General features: G+C 43.8%; 1 protein-coding gene across 10 annotated transcripts in view; it reads right to left on the bottom strand.

Moving 5' to 3' along the window:
- fam49bb (family with sequence similarity 49 member Bb) overlaps positions 1 to 12,271 on the bottom strand; it is a 187,587-nt gene that overhangs the window by 140,566 nt on the left and 34,750 nt on the right. Inside the window, exon 1 of one of the 10 annotated variants that reach the window (XM_072570769.1) lies at positions 6,392 to 6,511. The exons of 3 other annotated variants lie outside the window; for them this stretch is intronic. The gene's annotated coding sequence lies outside the window, so the exon portion shown is untranslated. Of the gene's footprint in view, positions 1 to 5,784; positions 6,035 to 6,288; positions 6,512 to 12,271 lie in introns of those variants that run through there. 6 more of the 10 variants (XM_072570766.1, XM_072570753.1, XM_072570761.1 and 3 more) reach the window with 6 other exon arrangements.

Here is a 12,271-nt window from a genome sequence, read left to right as displayed (position 1 = left end):
TTCTTCCTGTATATGGAAGCTGTCTGATCAGAGTAATTCCAGTACTTCCTGCTTTTATTTCAGATGTCCAACATTTGCAATACTTTGCTTTCCCATTCATATGCAAAAATTCATGCGCAAGAATTTTTGTAAAATCCTTATGAGCAATAGGTAAATAGATATCTGAAAAGAGATCAACGCTTTTTACTAGACTATATTTAAGAGACCTCTAGGTAAGGCAATGAGCTATACATATTGTGAGTAACAGAATAACTCAGGTTGAAACGCACTGAGCAATGAATACGCAACTCATGAGGACAAAAATACTTGCCCTAAAACCAAGTTTTATTTAAATAAATTGCCAGAAAAGCATGTACAAACAAATATTAAGTAAATTAGCCCAGCCCTTCTCATTGCTAAAGGCAATGGTTTCAGTGTCTATACTTCAAGTCAGATTGATATTTTGCCCAGACATAAAGAGTCGTAACTGTTAGAAGTTAATAATGTGGTAGCCCTGAAGCCACATACCCCACAAAAAAAAAACTGTTTTCTCTGGAAATTCCAAAGACAATGCCGACTCCAAAGACAAAGTAAACAAGTTAAAACTTACCACGGAAATAGACAATTAAATGTATTGGTGATCAATTTACATAAACTGTGCATTATAGTCTGTATATATAGCCTCAACAATTGGTTAGATGCAGCAATATTGGAGCAAAGAGACCACACTTGAGGAGAGCAGAGTTCTCAAAGAGCTGGATGTATGTTTGCTCGCTGAGCGAGAAGTTCATTTTCAGATGTTTCATCATCACATGAGGTAACATCATTAGTGAGCCTCAGGATGAAGCACTTGTAGCATAGCCCACCTTGTGTTTAGGTTTCCTTGGGTTGGTGACATCATTTCCTGTTCTTTTTCTCAGGGGGTGGTAAATGGGATCCAAGTCAATGCATTTGTTGATAGGGTTCTGGTTGGAATGCCATGCATCTAGGAATTCTCATGTGTGTCTCTGTTTGGCTTGTCCTAGGATGGATGTTTTGTCCCAGTTGAAGTGGTATCCTTCCTCTTTATTTAAAGATACTAGTGAGAGTGGGTCATGTCGTTTTGTGACTAGTTGATGTCCATGTATCCTGGTGGCTAGTTTTCTGCCTGTTTGTCCAATGTAGTGCTTGTTACAATTCTTGCAAGGTATTTTGTAATGACACTAGTTTTGCTTATTGGACAATAAGCAGACAAAACACATCCAGAAACCCTAGCCACTTCCCCCTGATCAAAGACACCTCGGAAATGACTGCCAGACTACTGTGACCTCTTGGCATCATGGTAGCCCACAAACCCAACAACACACCAAAACAGCAGCTAAAGAACTTGAAAGACCCTATACAGACAACAAGCTAAACTAATGTCATTTACAAAATATCTTGCAAACACTACATTGGACAAACAGACAGAAGACTAGCCACCAGGATATATGAACATCAACTAGCCACAAAAAGACATGACCCATTCTCACCAATATCTTTATGTACAGATGAGGAAGGACACCACTTCGACTGGGCCAACATATCCATCCTAGGACAAGCCAAACAGAGACAAGCATGGGAATTGCTAGAAGCATGACATTCCAACCAGAATTCTATCAACAAACACAGTTACTTGGATCCCATTTACCACTCCCAAAGAAAAAGAACAGGAAATGACATCACCACAAGAAATGATGTCACCAACCCAAAGAAACCTAAACACACAAACAGAAAGCAGGCCATGCCACCAGTACTTCATCCAGAGGCTCACTGATCATATTGCTTAGTATGGTGGTGAAACATCTGAAAAACGAGCCTTCCAGCACAGCAAGCAAACCTATATCCAGAACCTCAAACTGAGCCAGAAATCTTTTCAAAACTCGCTTCTCAAAGAGCTTTAGGGCTGGAGAAAATTGCAGACAGAAAAGTTGAAGGCCACATCAGATTTGTAAGCAAAAATGAAAGTTTCATAACTAATATATTGTAACAATGTAACATACACACGGTTACAGATGAACGGGACAAGTTACAAGATGGAAGCAACGAGGGATTGAGACAAGCTCAACAGTCAACATTCAGAGGAGATCTACAAGGGAAGCCTAAAATTGATTCATGTCAGAACTCCAGAGTTCATGGCTTTCAAGCATGAAGCGAAGCCAATGCCAGAGATTGGAAATTGGTGAAGGTAGTCCAACCTGGCTAGATAACAGAATGGTTGGAACAAGACAACATGTCCAACTGTGTCAAAGGCTGCAAACTAGTTAAGAAGGATGAGGAATAATAGTCACACTCACACAGGATATCACCATGATTGAAAAAGTTTGAACACAAGTTGCGATAAAGATAGGTGCATACTTAGCAGGCAGCAACATATTCAAGATGTAGATAATGCTTTAGTTAAACTGTCAAGAAGGATCAAGGTTGGATTTTTGGAATATGAAAATGGTGACACATTTCATGTAAGCAACTTTAGTCCTTAAGCAGAAACCATTGATATCATGAGCTAACAGAGGAACCAGGTGAGAATTGGGTCAAAAGAAGTGGACAAGGTAAACTCGAAGGGGAAATTGGAAACAAATGGAGAAAAGTCAAGGTACAGTTGCCACAGTCTTACCAGACCCATAGGGTTGCTATCTCACTAGACACAGATGACTGGTGGTGATTTAACCGAAGGGTCATCGTGCAAGGGAAAAGATTGAGAAGGAGAATACTTTGTGGTAACCTCAGCTGGTGCTGAACCTACTTTGATATCAATCTGTGTTGCAAACCAGCCATCCTGACAACTGAAGAGGATTGATGAGGGCAGAGCGGTAGATGTGATCTATATGGACTTCAGTAAGGCATTCGACAAGGCTCCCCATGGGAGACTGGTTAGCAAGATTAGATGTCACGGAATACAGGGAGACCTCGCCATTTGGATACAGAACATACTCAAAGGTAGAAGACAGAGGGTGGTGGTGGAGGGTTGTTTTTCAGACCGGACGCCTGTGTCCAGTGGAATGCCACAAGGATCGGTGCTGGGTCCTCTACTTTTTGTCAGTTATATAAATGATTTGGATGTGAGCATAAGAGGTGTAGTTATTAAGTTTGCAAGATGTCACCAAAATTGGAGATGTAATGGACAGCGAAGAAGGTTACCTTAGATTACAACAGGATCTTGATCAGATGGGCCAACGGGCTGAGAAGTGGCAGATGGAGTTTAATTCAGATAAATGCGAGGGGCTGCATTTTGGGAAAGCAAATCTTAGCAGGACTTATACACATAATGGTAAGGTCGTAGCGAGTGTTGCTGAACAAAGAGACCTTGGAGTGCTCTTGAAAGTGGAGTCACAGGTAGATAGGATAGGGAAGGCGGCGTTTGGTATGCTTTCCTTTATTGGTCAGAGTACTGAGTACAGGGTTTGGGAGGTCATCTTGCAGCTGTACAGGACATTGGTGAGGCCACTGTTGGAATATTGCATGCAATTCTGGTCTTCTTCCTATCGTAAAGATATTGTGAAATTTGAAAGGGTTCAGAAAAGATCTACAAGGATGTTGCCAGGGTTGGAGAATTTGAGCTATGGGGAGAGGCTGAACAGGCTGGGGCTGTTTTCCCTGGAGTGTCAGAGGCTGAGGGGTGACCTTACAGAGGTTAACAAAATTATGAGGAGCATGGATAGGATAAATTAACAAAGTCTTTTCCTTGGGGTCGGGGAGTCCAGAACTAGAGGGCATAGGTTTAAGGTGAGAGGGGAAATACATAAAAGGGACCTAAAGGGCAATTTTTTCATGCAGAGGTGGAAAGTGTATGGAATGACTGCCAGAGGAAGTGGTGGAGGCTGGTACAATTGCAACATTTAAAAGGCATTTGGATGGGTATATGAATAGGAAGGATTTGGAGGGATATGGGCCATGTGCTGGCAGGTGAGACTAGATTGTGTTGGGATATCTTGTCGGGATAGACAGGTTGGACCGAAGGATCTGTTTCCATGCTGTACATCTCTATGACTCTATGATCCCTTGTAAAAATGATATCATTGCTAAGACAAGGATGACGCATCAGAAGAAATTTGGCTCGGTACGCTAACAGAAACAGTAAATGTGGCTGAACACTCATGGTTACAAGGAAGTCAAAACCATTAGAGCGGAGGGTGGAAGGACCAAAAGGTTTGTCATGGAGAAGGCAGGAGGTTACTTTTGCATTCCAAAATGATTTTATAGTGAACACATTTGGATGGTCCAGTTTGATGGTGAATAGCTAAATCCCTACCTATCAGTTACTCCTTACCCCCTCCCTCACCTTATCTTCTGCATATAAACCAACATTTTCCTAGCTACCAATTCTGAGGAAGGGTCGCCAGACCCGAAATGTTAATTTTGATTTCTCTTCACAGATGCTGCCAGACCTGCTTAGATTTTCCATCAACCTGTTTTGGTTTCGGATTCTGATTCTGCATCCGCAGTTCTTTCGGTTTTTAAATCACATTCAAACCCGAGTTCTTAGAATTCAACAGTGTGTAAGATGAGAACTGTACCAGTTGAAACAAATGGTGGAAGGGGTTTACTGAAGAGAACATAAAAGTTGAAGCATGGTTTGTTTAAAGTTGCAGAGGTATCATGATGAATGAAGAACAAAATTGCCATTTTGTAGGTGGGAATAACCACAAATGCAGTAGATGGAAAAGGCATTTCTCTTTGTCTTGCCAAACACAACTTTACCACTGGTAATTATTTCTCTATCATACCACTGTCTAGGCCCATTTCTCTCTGTTCCTCAAAGGGCAGAATCCCCCACTTCACTCCCTTCACAATGGATAAGTTTGCCCCATCCCCATAACATCTCTCTCATGCTCTCTGTCTCTTCCCAAGAACAGCCAGGTCTTTGTTCTCCACTGACCCACCCTTTCACATACACTGGGCAGGTTCCTCACTTAAACTCCACCACAAACACCAACTCGTATTCCTCTCACTCCCTCTCAATCTCCACAGAAAGGGTCTCCCTCTCCCCACATCCCTCCTCTCCTCTGCATTCGCAAAATCTACATCAACTGTTTTTCATCCCGTCGCAATTTGTTCCTCTTTCTTCTCTACTGCCCATCCAAAAGCATAATGCTTCCTTTTCAACTATGAGCATTCCAGGTGACCCCTCTACATCCCACGACAAATGAATACAAGTTTCACTTCCCTTTATCCCACACCACTCATATCTCCTCTCCCTGCTGGGTAGGTTTTTTTTCGCTCTCCCCTAACCTTTCCTCCTACACCATTCTTTGGGCACTCTTGCCTTTCTTGACATCCTTGAGGCAAGAACTCTTAACTTTCCCCTACCCCTTCCAGTAGGGCAGATCCTTAGCACTCCTTAAACCCATTTCCTCCCCATACCAGGACAGGCTTCCAATCTCTTCTCCAATCCATCCTATGGCCATGCCCATCTGCCGCCAGGAAGGGTTCGTCTTCCTTCCACCCACTGGCCCTCCTTTAGCGCAAAGCAAGGCGAAATACCTCCCTCCTGAAACATCCCTATTTGCGACCAGACCAAAAACCTCTTTCCTTTCTCCCCCTTATCTCTGCCTCCCTCTCCACAGCTCCCCAGAGCCCCTCCCTTTAATCTTGCCCATTGCCAGGGACTCTCACCCCGAGACAGGGTCCCTCTCTTTCCCACAAACGGCACAGTGCCCTCGCACTCCGCCTATCTTCTCCCTACGCTTTTTCCAGTCCGACTCTTCTCCAGCTTCCTCCCTCGGCCCCGCACACAACCCCCCGCCCCCCGGCCAAGGAATGAGCGGATAGAAAAAACATAGCTACCGCTGCCCCGGGCGTTGGGGTGCCGATAAGCACAGGAAGTGTTTCACCAGCGCAGTCGATTGGTGTTTGCGAGTCACCTTGCGTCCGACATCCCCGGCGGGCAGTGACAAGACAGGGACAAAAACAGAGATTGCAGGCGAAACTGAGCAGGTCTGGCTTAACGTTTCGAGTTCGGGGACTCATCGTCAGAACAGGGAGAGAGCGTGGCCATGTGTTGCTTCAGCCCGCCAACGTGAGGCCGGGCCTCTGTCCGGTCGGTTGGACCCTGCACCCACCCACCCGCGCCCCCCCCCCCCCCCCCCGCAAGCGCCTGATCCGCTCGTGAGCAACCCGGCGCCCGGGCGCACCAACGGTCCCAGCTCGAGCGGATGGACCGTTTAAAAAGCGCCCTCGCGCTCCGAACCAACGGCTTTTTCTGCACGCCCCCGCGAGGTATGGCCGCACCCTTCAGGTACAGCGCTCGACCGTGCCGACATTCTCCCCGTCAACCAGAAGCCCACTTGCCTTTCGCTCGCCGTGCCGAACTGTCGTTTGCGGGGAGGAAAGAGACCTTCAGCTCGCTTGCGCCGATTACCTACGGGAGATGAGTCGGACGTGGATACCTCACCTGCCATCTGCCTGCTGCACACTGTCCTAGCGCCAGGTCCGCCCGACTGCTCCTCTTTGCCTGTTCTCAGTTGACCCACCTCTCGATCCTGCTGTACTCACTACCTTCGCCTCACGCCATTTCGCAACCGATGGGCAGCAGCTACCGTCGCCACACAACCAACTTAAACATTTCATTTCAATTATACACAATCTCTTAACTTTGTGCTTTATAGAAGGATTTCAGGGACGCAAGATTTACAGCACATGGCGTAGAGCCTTCGATCCAACTGATCAATGGAAGCTTCACAGGGTGCGCTTTGTCCCACACACCTTTATCTAACCCCATCAACACCATCATACTTTTCTTTATCCCTCATATGTCTAGCTTCCTTTCACATCCATTTCTACGATTTACCTCCACGTTGTAACTACTATCTGTGGTATAACTTATTCCTATATTGCCACAAAATAACCATATCGTTCTGTTAGTACAATGAAAATACCTGGTGTTGCCCTGATCAGAACTGGAACCCTTGACCATTTTCCACACAGCATTTGGAATAGGCTATTTAATCCCTTGAGCCCACTATGAAGTTCCGTGAAATCACAATCACACTTTTGCCCCATGTCCTTTTATATTTATGATAACCAAGGCAATTATTTTGATGTTTGAAGTTAGCAATTGACTGAGCAACAACTATCGTTCACAGAACAGTGTTCCAAAACTACACCGCTCCTTGCAAGTAGAGTCATAGAGATGTACAGCACGGAACCCAATCTAGTCCCACCTGCCAGCACCGACCCATATCCCTCCAAACCCTTCCTATTTATATACCCATCCAAATGCCTCCACCACATCCTCTGGCAGCTCATTCCATACACGCACCACCCTCTTTTATATCTTTCCCCTCTCACCCTAAACCTATGCTCTCTAGTTCTGGACTCCCGATCACAGGGAAAAGACTTTGCCTCTTTATCCTATCTATGCTCCTCATAATTTTGTAAACCTCTATAAGGTCACCCTTCAGCCTCCGACGCTCCAGGGAAAACAGCCCAAGCCTGTTCAGCCTCTCCCTATACCTCAAATTCTCCAACCCTGGCAACATCCTTGTAAATCTTTTCTGAATCCTTTCAAGTTTCATAACATCTTTCCGATAGGAAGGAGACCAGCATTGCACGCAATATTCCAACAGTGGCCTAACCAATGTCCTGTACAGCCGCAACATGGCCTCCCAACTCCTGTACTCAATACTCTGACCAATAAAGGAAAGCATACCAAACGCCTTCTTCACTATCCTATCTATCTGCGATTCCACTTTCAAGGATCTATGAACCTGCACTCCAAGGTCTCTTTGTTCAGCAACACTCCCTAGGACCTTACCATTAAGTGTATACGTCCTGCTAAGATTTGATTTCCCAAAGTGCAGCACCTCGCATTTATCTGAATTAAACTCCATCTGCCACTTCTCAGCCCATTGGCCCATCTGGTCCAGATCCTGTTGTAATCTGAGGTAACCCTCTTCGCTGTCCACTACACCTCCAATTTTGGTGTCATCTGCAAACTCACTAACTGTACCTCTTATGCTCGCATCCCCTCTCACTTGTAAATGACAAAAAGTAGAGGACCCAGCACCGATCCTTGTGGCACTCCACTGGTCACAGGCCTCCAGTCTGAAAAACAACCCTCCAAGAGTCTTTTCTAATTTTACTCTTGAAAGGACTGTCACTAAATTCTAGGCCATGTCCTCCCATCCTGAATTTTTCAATCAGCCGCAGTAGTTCCTACGGCTAGAATTTTCTCTTCTTTTTCTTACTGTGGGACAAACATGTTACACGGGTGGGAGATGAGCATGGGTGAGTTTCTCACCCTCACAGCTAGTAACACAAATCACTTAGATACTGCCAGCTAGAAAATAGCAACTTTTGGGTCAAAAAGTATGCCTGAAGATCTTTTCTGAAGATCTAGCAGTGAGAAGTTTTTTTTCTCCTCACAGGGTCTGGTCGCAGAGAGGTGGGGTCTCAAGGCTTAGAAGCAAAGGCAAATGTTGGACTTCAGAGACCATCCCCTTGACTATTGTTGCCCCAAAATTGCTTTCCCAGTTGTGAAACTTTGTAATGCACTAGGGAGGCAGGTACTTGGGGAAAGGGTGAGGTTAGACCCATATGTGGCCACTAATTGAGGGCAGAGGTTTAAGGCAAGAGGGGAAAGGTTTAAAAAGGACCTGAGAGGCAACATTTTCCACACAGACTATGTGGAACAAGCTGCCAGAGGAAATGGTAGAGGCGGGTACAGTTACAACATTTAAAACACATTTGGACAGATAAGTGGATAAGGAAAGTTTAGAGGCCAAATGGGACTGGTTCATTTTAAGAAACTTGGTCAACAGGACAAATTGGGCCAAAGGGCCTGTTTCTGCACTGTATACACCTGTGACTTAAGGGCCTTAAATACTGATGAGTAGAGAAAATCATCCATGGACCTTCTTGCCTTGCCCCCACTTGCTGAGGTGGTGCAGAAAGGAGTGAGTTTGTGTTTTCTTCTCACCACCACTCTATCCACCTCCATAAAGGGGATAATCATTTCCCCTTAATATTGTAAATTTCAGGGAATACAGCCTGTTTGTGTAATCATTTTCATATTTAATCCTTGGGAATCAGGTATTCAGATTATTCGAGTCCAATCTATCCAACTTAATATGGGAACCAGATCACCTCGTGTTTGGAATATTCAATATTTTTTTCTCATTTAATTAACTTCCTTGATCTATGTGTGTTCTTATGAAAAACTTTTTCTGACTAGGTCAAACATTTACCCTCACCTGTTCTGGTAAAATTATACTGCTCGCAGACCCCTACTCCTCATGCCACACAGGGAACTTCCAGTGGTCCTGGATCTTGTCACATTCCACAGATCTCCCATTTGGCAAAACATTCCCTACATTCTCAGACGCCATGACCTCTCCCATAGCTCCACACTCGGTGCTGCCATAACCTAACACTACCTAGCTCATGCTGACAGACTAATAGTGCATTGCATGATAAAAGGGACAACATCTTAAAGCATCTGTCTAAAAGCATTGACAGGAAAGATCAGCAACTCAAAAAAAAAACAAGAAAACCTAAGCAGCAGCTAAAGCGGCAACAGGAAAAAGTGACAGAGACTTGGTAAAGAAGAAATACATCAAGAAATTCAAGATAAGTGCTTAATTTGTCATTTATCAAAAGTATTACAAGAATAATATCCTTCAAGTAAACAAATACATCTGTTATGGCCAGTGAAGGCATATCCTATTCACAACTTTGAACATGGACATATATCCTTTTCAGAACTTTTTTTAAACTAAATCAACTGACATTAAGAGATGGGAGAAATGGGGCGGATTGTGTGTGCAAGCAGGACTCTTTTTACCCAATACTTAAGTCTAATAAGAATCACTACAGAATATATTCACGGAAAGTGAGCTAGGTTAAATCAGTGGTAATCACAGGGTAACATCCAAGTATTAGCGATCGTAATACAATATGTTTTAAGATAATGAATGTTTTACTTATGCCTTCCTCAAAAGATCAAAAAAAATAGACTTGGTAAAACTTTTCTTGTGGTGAGAATGGGATGAGGGAAGATAAACGAAAATATACTGGCATGGTACCAATGGAGGTGGGGAGAAAAGGATAGAACAGTAGTGGGAGTTCATTTTTTTAAACAGGGTATTATTTTAGGAGAAAAAAAAATCCATGAAAACAAGAACTTTCCAATAATTAAGGACTAAGAATCAATAAGCCTACCACTGCCACACTGTGTAAACTGTACTAAAATCACAGAGCTCTTCATTGAATTTTTTCCATCTGATCGATGTCTTATAACTGCAAAAATTTGAAAAAATAAATCTTTATTAAGAGTTTACATTTTACTCAGGAGGCTTCAGGCAAATCCACATTGAACAACTTGTTCTGAGAACACTATTCACATTGTCAGTTGCGACAAATTCCACAACAATTGAGATAATGCAGAACATTCTAAAACAATAAATCAACAATATTCAAAAGTCAACTTGTCTCTCCATGTGGACAAAACGAAAGAGGTGGTTGTTGACTTCAAAATGGCATGGAGCAACCACTCCGCTGGACATCAACAGTCCCCCCCCATGGAGATCGTGAAGAGCACCATATTTCTTGGCATCCACCTGGCGGAGAATCTCACCTGTTCCCTCAACACCAACTCCATAGCCAAGAAAGCCCAGCAGCACCTCTACTTACTGCATAGACTGAGAAAAGCCCACCTTCCACCCTCCATCCTCACCATATTCTACAGAGGGTTCATTGAGAGTACCCTGAGCTGCTGCATCACTGCTTGGTTCAGGAATTGCACCATCTCTGATCGGAAGACCCTACAGCGGATAGGGAGGACAGCTGAGAAGATGATCGGGGTCTATGACTCCCTCCTCTCCATTATAGACATTTACACCATACTCTGCATCCAAAAGGCTAACAGCATTGTGGAAGAAGACCCCACACACCCCTCATTCAAACTCGTGTCCCTCCTGCCATCTGGCAGACGATAACGGAGCCAGACCGTGCAACTGTCCAAGCCATCAGGCACCTTAACACAATGGTCAGACTCTTTTCCATCGAAAATTCTTTGCACAACTTCAAATTGCTGCTAGAACAATGCCTATTAATTATCTTTCTTTCATTATGCTGTAATTTGCATATTTTGCACATCCATGCACTTTATGCTGCTCTTTGTATGATAGTATAGTTTGTGCTGTTCATGTAGCACCTTGGTCCTGGAGGAACGCTGTCTTGTTTACTCGGTTGTATATGGTAGAAATGACAAATAAAATCTACTCTATCTCCCATTATTAATGGATTTTTTTTAAAAAACTACAGGTTCACACCTCCAAAAACTAATATTCTTTCTTGGACTATTTGACCCAGCTTTTTTGTTTGAGGTCTATTCCTTAGTTGCTGAGATATATTGTTTACACACAGCGTAAGAAGGTTTTTTTAGATCGCATGGAATACAGGGAGAACTAGCCATTTAGACACAGAACTGGCTCAAAGGTAGTTGGTGATGGAGGGCTGTTTTTCAGACTGGAGGCCTGTGACCAGTGGAGTGCGACAAGGATTGGTATTGGGTCCACTACTTTTAGTCATTTATATAAATGATTTGGATGTGAGCATAAGAGGTGTAGTTAGTAAGTTTGCAGATGACACCAAAATTGGAGGTGTAGTGGACAGCAAAGAAGGTTACCTTGGATTACAACAGATCTTGATCAGATGGGCCAATGGGCTGAGGAGTGGCAGATGGAATTTAATTTAGATAAATATGAGGTGTTGCATTGTGGGAAAGCAAATTTTATCAGGACTTAAACACTTAATGGTAAGGTCCGAGGGAGTGTTGCTGAACAAAGACACCTTAGAGTGCAGGTTCATAGCTCTTTGTAAGTAGAGTCACAGATAGATAGGACAGTGAAGCGGTATTTGGTATGCTTTCCTTTATTGATCAGAGCACGGAGTATTGGAGTTGGGAGGTCATGTTGCAGCTGTACAGGATGTTGGTTAGACCACTTTTGGACCACATGTGCAATTCTGGTCTCCTTCCTTTCGGAAGGATGTTGTAAAACTTGAAAGGGTTCAGAAAAGATTTACAAGGATGTTGCCTGGGTTGGTGGATTTGAGCTTAAGGGAGAGGTTGAAAGAGCTAGGGCTGTTTTCCCTGGAGTGTTGGAGGCTGAGGGGTGACCTTATAGAGGTTTATAATATAACGAAGGGCATGGATAGGGTAAATAGACAGGATCTTTTCCCTGGGGTGGGGTAGTTTAGAACTGGACAGCATAGGTTTAGGGTGAGAGGGGAAAGATATAAGACACCTAAAGGACAACGTTTTCATGTGTAT

The sequence above is a fragment of the Chiloscyllium punctatum genome, chromosome 5, assembly GCF_047496795.1.
Source record: "Chiloscyllium punctatum isolate Juve2018m chromosome 5, sChiPun1.3, whole genome shotgun sequence".
Lineage (NCBI taxonomy): Eukaryota > Metazoa > Chordata > Chondrichthyes > Orectolobiformes > Hemiscylliidae > Chiloscyllium > Chiloscyllium punctatum.
This window is presented reverse-complemented; position numbering and strand designations above follow the sequence as displayed.